The sequence below is a fragment of the Bubalus kerabau genome, chromosome 12, assembly GCF_029407905.1.
Source record: "Bubalus kerabau isolate K-KA32 ecotype Philippines breed swamp buffalo chromosome 12, PCC_UOA_SB_1v2, whole genome shotgun sequence".
Classification (NCBI taxonomy): Eukaryota; Metazoa; Chordata; class Mammalia; order Artiodactyla; family Bovidae; genus Bubalus; species Bubalus kerabau.
Window position 1 is genome coordinate 26,704,051 of NC_073635.1, and position 12,753 is coordinate 26,716,803.

Consider the following 12,753-nt stretch of genomic DNA (forward strand, 5'->3'; position numbering starts at 1 on the left):
TTAATATGAAGACAAATATAATCAGTAAAAGCACTGCATAATGAGAAATGCCATGCTACCAGGGAAGCCTGATCTTACATTAGCTGTTGCTAAATAGCTAGCTAAAGTGAAACAGTTATTTTTTCCTTCTTAAGGTGATTTCAGTAAAGAGTCTCAAATGTCTTCCAGACACTAGCATGTATATTTATTGTAGGGAGTGGATAAATACCCTTTTGTGCCCATTCTGCTAACAACTCTACCCTTAATGTGCAGACCTACAGAACAAGTTGTAAAAAGGCACTAGTATTCCATTTTATCAGATCTTTGGGCAGACAGCTAACTAATGAAATAAGAGGCAGATGTGAAAAGCTCATTTAAGAGACAACTGTTGTAATTGATCAGCAATTCTAATGCTCAGGAGCTAGAGTCAGAAAGATTAATGGGACGTTTATCACCTGTTGGCTACTCAACTATTTGAAATTCAGACAAAGAAAAACTAAGTAGAAGGCCAAAGAGCTATGCATAGTAGAAGAATCAAAATTAAAATTTGCACTCCATATCAATTTAGATTTTAGATTGTAAGGCTATATAATGAAGTATTAGGTTACAAGGCTATATAATGATTGATTATACAAAGAATTATTCATCATATATTCCGTGTACTAGAGTTTTGAAATACAGTTTTTACAAATCAGAAAAAAATATGCAGTTATATTCATTTCTCACAGACTAATTTTAAATGAACTTCTAAAGAACTGCATGTAACAAGAATATTCATATTTTTCCCCAAATATATACTATCATTCCATAATAAGAAAAATATAGACAAATGCTCCATCAATGCTTTTGTTCAAGGAAGTGATAACAAAATGACAGGATAGTGAAACTGCAATTTGATAAAAAGTATTCTGGGAACTTTGAAAATGGCCATTGTGATTTCAGGTCACTATATCTTTGCACCTTTACTAATGAGATGTAATTAGAACGAACAGAATGATAATGGACCCTCTTCAAATTAAAAAAAAAAAAATAAAAATGAAAACCTAATTTTGCCATGAGAACACAAGCAGAGACAATTTTGGAAGGCTCATCACCTTTCAAAAACTTTATAATCATTTTGGTTGGCACTATTTCTAAGTGTCAACAAAAGTATTACTATGACAAATGGATTTTTTATTAGAGATACGCACTGAAGATATCTAGAGATATTGAGACATTTAATAGAGCTATTGAAAATACAAACACTGACGACAGTATCCTTGCACATTCTATAAATAAAAAAGCACTTCTTTTTGAAATTTTAAGGTGAAAGCAATAAATGTGATTTTGTACAACTTTAGCCATAAGCTTAAGAAAGCCAAATTTATCTAGCAATGCTACAAATAACTCAGGCTATATATGCATAAAGCAAGTATTTTACAAGCATATGTCTCAAATGAGATGTGATTTTGTTTTCCTTTTTGTATCTGGCAAGAAATTCATAATCAAATCAACTCATTTGAAAACCCCTTGTATGAGCAAAGGACAATGTTAGCACTCAGGAGTATAAATAATACGACAGTATCTCCATCTTCCTAAGGGCTCCATCTTTCAATTCAAATCTAAGATTATCTAACACTTACAAAGAACTTGATCATTTATAGGTTGCATTTATACATGCTGTTTTATTGGATTCTCTTAACAACTATTTGAACTAGTTATTATTACCTCATGTGGTAGGTTAAAAAATAAAGGGATTCAGTGACTAGCCCAAGGTGTTTCATTCAGTCAGTGGTGGAACTGGGACCTGAATTCAAGTCATCTAACTCAAAAGCCCATTTCTCATCTGCTGCAGAGCTGCTTAAACAATTTGATACTAACAGGATAACAATATGTGACAGTGAGAAAGAAATGGTTAATTCCATCTTGGGTGATTTTGACAGTTTTCTTGGAGAAGATAACATATATGTTGGTCAGATGTGGGAACAAAAAGCTTAACAAAAAGTACAGAGGGAGCAGAGGACCAATAAATCCTGAGAAGACCTTTCTAGTAGCTTGGGCGACTGGCTGATCAAAATATACGCAGTGTGAGAAAGTGGGACTGGAGGGTTAAGATAAAATTCAAAGATTATATATCTCCAAATGAAAGAAATAAAATTACACGTTTTTGAAAGTTAAGAAGAAGAATATAGAGAAAGGGATACAATGGGAAATGATACTAAGGATTAGTTATTTCTATTCCATGATGACTTTTCTCACCTTGTCAATTAAGAAGTAGGCCCCAAGGGAGTTAAACATATGTGCTCCTCCAACAAATACAACAACAAAAAGCCACCTTTATCCGCACATATATGCTAACCAGAATAAATATTCTGACTAGAAATAATGATGGAACACTGTATATGAACTATGGATAGAGGTTCATGACATTGTATAGGAGACAGGGATCAAGACCATCCCCATGGAAAAGAAATGCAAAAAAGCAAAATGGCTGTCTGGGGAGGCCTTACAAATAGCTGTGAAAAGAAGAGAAGTGAAAAGCAAAGGAGAAAAGGGAAGATCTAAGCATTTGAATGCAGAGTTCCAAAGAATAGCGAGGAGAGATAAGAAAGCCTTCCTCAGTGATCAATGCAAGGAAATAGAGGAAAACAACAGAATGGGAAAGACTAGAGATCTCTTCAAGAAAATTAGAGAGACCAAGGGAACATTTCATGCAAAGATGGGCACAATAAAGGACAGCAATGGTATGGACCTAACAGAAGCAGAAGATATTAAGAAGAGGTGGTAAGAATACACAGAAGAAATTGTACAAAAAAGATCTTCACGACCAAGATAATCACGATGGTGTGATCACTCACCTAGAGCCAGACATCCTGGAATGTGAAGTCAAGTGGGCCTTAGAAAGCATCTCTACGAACAAAGCTAGTGGAGGTGATGGAATTCCAGTTGAGCTATTTCAAATCCTGAAAGATGATGCTGTGAAAGTGCTGCACTTTATATGCCAGCAAATTTGGAAAACTCAGCAGTGGCCACAGGACTGGAAAAGGTCAGTTTTCATTCCAATCCCAAAGAAAGGCAATGCCACAGAATGCTCAAACTACCACACAATTGCACTCATCTCACACGCTAGTAATGCTCAAAATTCTCCAAGCCAGCCATCAGCAATACGTGAACTGTGAACTTCCAGATGTTCAAGCTGGTTTTAGAAAAGGCAGAAGAACCAGAGATCAAACTGCCAACATCCGCTGGATCATGGAAAAAAGGAAGAGAGTTCCAGAAAAATATATATTTCTGTTTATTGACCATGCCAAAGCCTTTGACTGTGTGGATCACAATAAACTGTGGAAAATTCTTAGAGATGGCAATCCCAGACCACCTGACCTGCCTCTTGAGAAACCTATATGCAGGTCAGGAAGCAACAGTTATAACTGGACATGGAACAACAGACTGGTTCCAAATTGGAAAAGGAGTATGTCAAGGCTGTATATTGTCACCCTGCTTATTTAATTTCTATGCAGAGTACATCATGAGAAATGCTGGGCTGGAAGAAGCACAAGCTGGAATCCAGATTGCCGGAAGAAATATCAATAACCTCAGATATGCAGATGACACCCTTATGGCAGCAAGTGAAGAGGAACTAAATAGCCTCTTGTGTAAAGTGAAAGAGGAGAGTGAAAAAATTGGCTTAAAGCTCAATATTCCGAAAACTAAGATCATGGCATCTGGTCCCATCACTTCTTGGGAAATGGATGGGAAAACAGTGGAAACAGTGTCAGACTTTATTTTTTGGGGCTCCAAAATCACTGCAGATGGTGACTGCAGCCATGAAGTTAAAAGACGCTTACTCCTTGGAAGGAAAGTTATGACCAACCTAGATAGCATATTCAAAAGCAGAGACATTACTTTGCCAACAAAGGTCCATCTAGTCAAGGCTATGGTTTTTTCAGTGGTCATGTATGGATGTGAGAGTTGGACTGTGAAGAAAGCTGAGCGCCGAAGAATTGATGCTTTTGAACTGTGGTGTTGGTGAAGACTCGAGAGTCCCTTGGACTGCAAGGAGATCCAACCAGTCCATTCTACAAGAGATCAGTCCTGGGTGTTCCTTGGAAGGACTGATGCTAAAGCTGAAACTCCAATACTTTGGCCACCTCATGCGAAGAGTTGACTCATTGGAAAAGACTCTGGGAGGGATTGGGGGCAGGAGGAGAAGGGGATGACAGAGGATGAGATGGCTGGATGGCATCACTGACTCGATGGACATGAGTTTGGGTGAACTCCAGGAGTTGGTGATGGACAGGGAGGCCTGGCGTGCTGCAATTCATGGGGTTGCAAAGGGTCGGACACGACTGAGAGACTGAACTGAACTGAACTGTAGATCATAGTAGCTTACCAGTGTAAAGTGAATTCAAAACATGCTGAAAGATAAGGTTGGCTAGCTGACTGGCCAAGATACATGTATTTGATAAGATGAATTAGGTGGACAAAATTGAGGTGGTCCAGACCCATGCAGCAAAAATTTGCTGGGTCCAGATGAGTAAAGGACCATTCATGTCACTGGCATTTTTATGGGTTTCCATTTACTAGGGGTGAGAAATCAGCTTCAACTTTTAGAAACAGCAAGAACAAACCCCCCACCAAATCCCACTAAACTGTAAAATGAATGTTAAAAGTTTGCCCTTTGGGATACAACCATCTTTCTTTAATACAAGAAATACTGACACTTTTGTTCAATGTTTGAGTCTGACTTCATGGATTTGCAGAATTACAAGATCAAGTTTACATGCTTTAAGATAGTGTGGAAAAATTCCATGTCTAACAGGATGGCCCCTTACGGCGGGAGGTGAAGAGTATGAGGTGTTATGGTGACAAACAAGGAGTCATACTTGGAGGTGGGACTCATCTTCTAAGGAACATTGTTTTCTTTCAGCAAGGGCCCTCTCCCAAGAGAGAAGAGCCTACACGTCTATGCCTGGGCCAGTGCTCTGAGTATATTCTCAGTAAACTTAAATTAAAAGAATAAGTCTAAAAACCACCATTCATTGAGTAAATAAATAGTTGATGTATATTTATATAAATGTTGGAGAAAAAAGATTTTAAGGAAAAGTAAGAGTATTCTTTTAAGAACAAGAGCCTAATGTATTAAAAAAGCATTTATTGAGCATTCTGTCTTATGTGCCAGATACCAGGCCATGTGCTAAGTTTAAAAATAAGTGAGGAAAGCAGGACAGTTTATATAAACAAATAATCATGACACAGACTCTTAGGAGATACACAGAGACAACAGAGTGTTAGACACACAGAAAGGGTAGTGAGCAGCTCTGCCGAGGAGAATTCATAGGGACTGTGACTTCTGAGTTGCATGATGCTAATCGTATAAGCAAAAAAGGGGGAAAGTCATCCAATTTAGTTTTTAAATAACTTTCTAATGATTTTAACTTTTAGAAGTGCCCAAATTGTGGCTTCCCAGGTCACTTGGCGGTAAAGGATTCACCTGCTAACGCAGAAGACATGGGTTCGATTCTTGAGTTGGGAAGATTCCCTGGAGAAGAAAATGGCAACCCACTCCAGTATTCTTGACTGAAAAATTGCATGGACAGAGGAGCCTGGTGGGTTACAGCCCATGGGGTCGCAGAAACTTTGACATGATTTAGTCACTGAGCACCAGCACAAAACTTAATAAGGTCAAAAACTTATCAATTATAAAACTGAGAAATTAGTGTGGCTTTATAACTTAAAACTAAAAAATCAAAATTAAACAAAAAATTAATATTAAATTAATATTAAATATCCTTTGAAATACCAATAATGGTCTGAATTTGTATTATTATTGCTATTAATATATGTCTATGTAGTATTACATACTATTTTAATTGGACACTTCAAGATTTGCCTATATGTTTCAGGGAATTTAAAACTGTACAACTAGAAACAATGCATAATATTACCTTCAAGAAACAAAAATAACAAAAATAAAATTAAGTTCATTTCCCTTTTTAAAATGTAATTAAACAATTAAAGCTTATTTCTATATTTAGACTATAAATTTTAATTGAAAATTAAAAAAAAATATTTTCAAAATACTACACAGACAACGAAAGTTCATTCACTCAGAGATTTACTTTAGTTTACATAAATATTAAGCTAAGACAAATTTATGGCAGTCTTACTCTCTTTAAAAGAGGAACATAACTGAAGTCTGGAGGTATTAGGGCTAGCACACATTTTCTGTAAAGGCTCAGATAAAATATATTAGGGTTAGGGTATGGGGTCAGGTGACAATAATAAATTTCTGCTACAACTACTCAACTCTGCCATTGTATTGCAAAAGCAGCCACAGACAATACATAATCAAATGAGCTTGGCTGTCTTCCAATAAAACTATTTCCTCATTCCAAGGTTTGTTCATGTGAGAGAGAGAGAGAGACAGACAGAGACAGAGAACACAAACATATGCACACATACTTATATGTACATCTTCAAATTTTTAAAACTATAGGGGAAAATATTTTAGATGTATGTCTATGACATTTTATAATTTCAAAATCCAAAAAAGCTCTGGAAAAAATCTTTCTTGCATGATTGTCATAACCTTAATCATCGGCCATGGCACCCCACTCCAGTACTCTTGCCTGTAAAATCCCATGGATGGAGGAGCCTGGTAGGCTGCAGTCCATGGGGTCTTTAAGAGTTGTACATGACTAAGCGACTTCACTTTCACTTTTCACTTTCATGCATTGGAGAAGGAAATGGCAACCCACTCCAGTGTTCTTGCCTGGAGAATCCCAGGGACGGGGGAGCCTGGTGGGCTGTCGTCTCTGGGGTCGCACAGAGTCGGACATGACTGAAGCGACTTAGCAGTTACAAACTTTGGAGAAGGCAATGGCAACCCACTCCAGTACTCTTGCCTGGAAAATCCCATGGATGGTGGAGCCTGGTAGGCTGCAGTCCATGGGGTATCAAAGAGTCAGACACGACTGAGTGACTTCACTTTCACTTTTCACTTTCATGCATTGGAGAAGGAAATGGCAACCCACTCCAGTGTTCTTGCTTGGAGAATCTCAGGGACGGGGGAGCCTGGTGGGCTGCCGTCTACGGGGTCGCATAGAGTCAGACATGACTGAAGTGACTTAGCAGCAGTTACAAGCTTTATTCTACTTAGTGTGATTAATAGTGTGACTATCCCTACATGTTGCTGTAGATATATTAATGTGCTTAAGTAACAAGTTAACCCAGGGTCCCCTGAAGATGCTATGAAATACATGTACAAGCACCTATTACACTTCTTAAATTCTAAAATATCTGAATTACAGAATATATCAGGCTCTAAGCTATTAAAATATAAGAGATGTGAGTTTGTTTTTTAAGTCAGAAATCAGTGGTACTCTCACATGAAATATTTTCAATGATTCATAAAGAAATTAATATTAATTTTAATTGCCATCTCAAAGTAATTTGATATTGCATCTTTTCCCATGAAAATTCTGTATGTTCAGGACTAAAAATCTATTTCCATATGAGAATAGTTGGCTAAGTGCTTTTAAATTATAAATTTAGAATGTTTAGATTGCTCAGGGACAAGACTTAACTGTAATTGTAGCTACATAATCCCCTGTCATTTTGACTGACTTATTGAAATAAACTCTAAATTGTTTTTCGTTTATTTTTGGTTTTGGTCATTGTATTTACACAGCCTAGGAATCTTATTGACTGTGAATATGTTTTCTTTAATATCATTTTGCTCCTGCTAAGAATTTTTGCATAGTGATAAAGTTGAAGTTCCTAATATTCTTTCATAGATAACTCTTCCGTGGAATGATAGGTTACAATAAAAAAAAAAATGAACCTACATAGATATTTCCTTCTGCTTGCTGAAGAGAATATTCTTATGGTACTATTATTAACACCTATAAAATACGAAACACTGATGTAAATTTACTCTTTTTTACTTATGCTTTAGAAACCATGTTTGTGCTAGCCTATCAAAAGTGCTGCATCAAGGGAAATATCTTGGAAAATTCTTGGTATTCAATGTCACTTTTTTTTTTGTTTCCACCTGACTTTCACTTCTCTTTGTACATCCCACAGAAATACTATTTTACATTTACACATGCTAAACAACAGATTATAATTTCCAAATCACTTGGGATTAAGTTTTGAGTTGGCTGTCTCTTGAGATATTCTCATTTAAACTATTTATTTTAGGAACTATAAGTAAGCCACAGAGATGACGCTATCTTTGACCTCAAGGAATGAATTCCCAATTACAAAAATAAGGCACATAAATATATGTATATATAGGTGTCCACAGAGAATATTATACAGAAAAAATTATACAGTACTATGCCTCCAAATAACTTAAAACAACTATTGTTTTAAATAGAGGTCTTCATTAAATACTGTTACCTACAGTATTAGACTCAAGTCTTCACTACAGAAGTAATTGACCTGAGTGTCTTGCCCTTTTCTTTAACTTCCTGATTTAATCACAACAGCAATGAATAAGGGTGAAATAAGGGAAATAAGAGACATTTTCACTATCTTGCAATTCTCTTTGGGTTAAATTTAATTATAGAACCAATTGTTATTCCTGTATCACTCCTCTGCAACAACTTTCTTCTCTTCTCCCTGTGCTCCTTCAAATTCCAAAAGCCTCAATTAAATTTTAAAACTACTAAACTATGTCTGCTTCAAATTTTGACATTACCTTAGAGACTCAGATCCTGAATAATTATTAAGAATAATACATATATATTTAACCATGTAATTCATGTCAAGAAATATTAATAATCAAGAGAAAAAAGCAAGACATTTATACAATTAAATCTCATGAATAGAGTTGAATAAAAATGGCTATACCAATAGCTAGTTATGAAAAATGAAACAATAATTTATATTCTATAAAATATGGGCTCCTCCTTTTAAACAAAGTATGTATAAGTGAATAATTTGTATATTGACAGTTCCAAACTATCCAAATTCTGACTTTCATTTATTTATATTCTTAAATAAATATATTTAATAATTTTAAGTTCTCAAGTTTAAATAAATTTAAATTTAAAATTGCTTTTTAATAAAATACACCTTTAAGTTCTTTATTTTTGTATTCAGAAAAACACTGGCTCATTTTCTTTTAAATATTTATGTAATACACAATGGAAATACTATGAATTCCTTTTCTTAATAATGGATTCTAAAAGTCAAAGATAAAAACTAAGAAACATAATTAGTAAAAGAAAATTATTTGATAAATATAATAGTTAAGGCATAAACAAGGAAAGAGAGGGTATAGTTCAAGGTAGGCTCAAGTAGAGGTCAGTCAGATGAACCTTACATATTTTCAAGAGTACATTAACTCTATCCAATTATAGGCTTAAACTGTCGAAGCGCTCTTGAGAAAACAAGCTAGAACTTCAGAAAACTCGTTTGTGCTCAAAGCAATAAATTCTCAAATTTGACCCAAGCAGAATCTTCTTTACTAAATCCTCCATTTCAAACAAAATATCAAATAGAGATGAGTAATCAGTCCAATTTTATTCATTCTTAAGAATAAAATAAAGCTTTTGTAACATGGAAGAACTTGAAAATTCCTTCAATTTTAAAATTGAATGTTTTTTTTTAAGATACTGCCAAAAGTCACAGAAATTATTCTAAGTATATATTCTGCCTAAGTAATAATTTAGAGAGATTATATGCCAAAAATTATATAATCAAAAAAGAATAGATCACTAAATTAACAAGATTATTTTACCCATACCAGAAAACTCTATATTCAACTCATGTGTGCATGCTAAGTCACTTCAGTCGTGTCCAACTCTTTGCGACCCTATGGAATGTAGCCCTCCAGGCTCCTCGAACAGGGGAGATTCTCCAGGCAAGAATACCGGAGTGGGTTGTTCTGCCCTCCTCCAGGGGATCTTCCAGGTCCAGGGATTGAACCAGAGTCTCCTATGTCTCCTGCACTGGCAGGCAGTTCTTACCACTAGTGCCACCTGGGAAGCCTATCCGATTCATACCTATCCACAGCTCAGAGTCAAATTATATACTTCTGTAAGTACCAGAGTACTATCTGATAATAATAGAGAAGTCAGTGTGTGAAATGCTCTGTAATTAAAATAAATAACAATTCAACATAAAATATTATACCCATTTATTAAAGTAAATGGTGTTTTTATTTCTTCTAATTTTTGCAATAATAGAACTATTACAAATAACAGCTGCTTTTTGAAATTGTATGCATTGGGAAATCTATGAAGTGAGATATAATAAATGGTAATAAAAAATATCTGACAAAAAAGAGCTAGTCATTCCCAAGAATTAAAGACATTTCATGATTCAGTTGTAAAAACAATATTGCATACTTACTATATGCAGGGCACAGATATGAAACAGATATGTTCCATGTGCTAGAGAATCCTGCATTCTAATAGAGGACACAGCAGATAAACTGATCAGTTCAACATGAAGAGAACTGTTATCTCAGAACCATTACAGGGTGTTGACTTGGTAAACAAAATAAATGATGTCATTAAAGTAATTCTTATTGTGATATAGGAAAAGGGTGAAATGTCATAAGGGGAAATATTTAACCTAAACCTGCTCCAGTATTCCTGCCTAGAGAATACCATGGACAGAGGACCCTGGCCCACTACAGTCCATGCTGTCACAAATGGTCAGACACAACTGAGCAACTAGTACACACAGACACTCACACACAGTGTGCAGTTATTAATTTTTTTGGAAAAACTGACTTAGAGATAACTCTAAGATAAAAAATCACCAATATTTCGACTTCTAAAACAGAATTTGTTTAATCTGATATATAAAAACACCCATTAACAGAGTATCAAACCTCAAGATTTCTCCATGAATCAAAACAAATACACTAATAGAAAGCAGAACTAAAGTGAGAATACTTGCTAGATTATATGTTGCAAAGTACAGCTACTGAAATAATCTGTATAACTTTTTTACATAATCAGTTTTCAAGTTTAAATAATATCCTTGATTAGAAGATTATCTTTGGTTGGGCTTAGTGTAATTGGAATAACCCTATTGAGGACAGAGAGAACAACATTCTAGCCGTAGATAATAACATGTGTATCATGAATCACAGGTCCTATTTCTGTATAGAGGAGGAGAAAATAATCCTCCAGCAGTTAAAACTGGTATAACAAGTCTAAATTGTAGCTTTCATGGATTCTATTATGCACAATAAAGTTTATATTTGCTTTATATGCAATAAAATAATTTCTGGATGGATAGATAGATAGATTTAAAGGATTGATTCTACATGGAAAGGCAATGTATATTCAAAAGAAAGTAAAGTAAACAAGTTACCCAGGAAAATAAACTTTAAAGGAACATAAGGGGGAAAAAGCTTAGACCTCTGGTAAAAGTCCACAAAGGTAACTATTTTACTGGCTTAAGCAGAGCTGAAACAGAAAAATATTATCACACAATCAAAATCTCACCATGTATAAAAATTATACAATTTTGGTTTTCATTATTATACAATATAAAAATTAAAGATGACATCAATATTCCACTGATCTTTGAAATAATGGAACAAAAAATAGTTTATAGTACTACAGTTTCTGAGGGATGTAATGAAATAAAGTCTGTTTGTGAGAAAAATAGGATGGTACAATGTGAGTTCTAAAAAACAGTTACAAGAAATCAAAGATTCTCACTTGGCAGATGGGAAGATTTCTGGGGAAAGAGTTACTGCAGAAGGGGCTTATCTCTTGTGATCCAGGGCCCACCTAAATAGAGGCAACTCTACATAAATGAAGGTCATCTGTAATGTGGAAACTGTGTTTTGATACCTGAGAAGGACAGACTGGAGACTGATGGTCAAGGGTGACATGCCCTGGGGCTGACCTCAATCTCTGAAACTAGAGACACTGAACAACATATCTGGACAGCAGAGATCATGGGCCAAGAAAAAATTTGCCCGTGTACATTCTCTTTAGTTGTAGTGGTGTTTAAAATACAATGTAGGTAGATATTTTAAATTATTCGAATATTAGTAAGAACTAATTGGTTTGTTACTATTAGAACTTCTCCTGAGCTCTCAGAACTAGGCAATTTTATTAGCATTATAGAATTCTTTAATCTGGATCTAGTTTTTAATTAACTCAAAGAAGATCTAAATTGAAAATCTGAAGACATGGCTTTAGAATACAAACTAAACAGCTGCATACTCTTGAGCTAAGATATCTGCCTTTACTGATACTAAAGTTCTTTACTGGTAAACAACAGATTAGTGATTTTGAAACTTTTTGTTTTTTACTACAATAATTCTTCAGCACTCAGCCTTCTTTATGGTCCAACTCTCACATTCGTATGTGATTACTGGAAAAACCACAGCTTTGACTAATCAGATCTCTGTCAGCATTTCATGTCTTTGCTTCTTAATATGCTGTCTAGGTCTGTCATAGCTTTTCTTCCAAGGAGCAAGAGTCTTTTAATTTTATGGCTGCAGTCACCATCTGCAGTGATTTTGGTGGTGGTGGTGATGGTGGTGCAGTCACTAAGTCATTTCCGACTCTTGCGATCCCATGGACTTTAGCCTGCCAGCCTCCTCTGTCCATGGAATTTTCTAGGCAAGAACACTGGAGTGGGTTGACATTTCCTTCTCCAGGGGATCTTCCCAAACCAGGAATCAAACCTGGGTGTCCTGCATTGCAGTTAGATTCTTCACCCACTTAGCTATGAAGCCTAAGAAAATAAAATCTGTCACTGCTTCCAATTTTTCCCCTTCCATTTGCAATGAAGCGATAGGACTTGATACTA

At 35.4% G+C, this 12,753-nt stretch overlaps 1 protein-coding gene across 5 annotated transcripts in view; it reads right to left on the reverse strand.

Moving 5' to 3' along the window:
• Nucleotides 1-12,753, reverse strand: part of NBEA (neurobeachin) — a 661,454-nt gene that overhangs the window by 357,182 nt on the left and 291,519 nt on the right. The window lies entirely within an intron of this gene.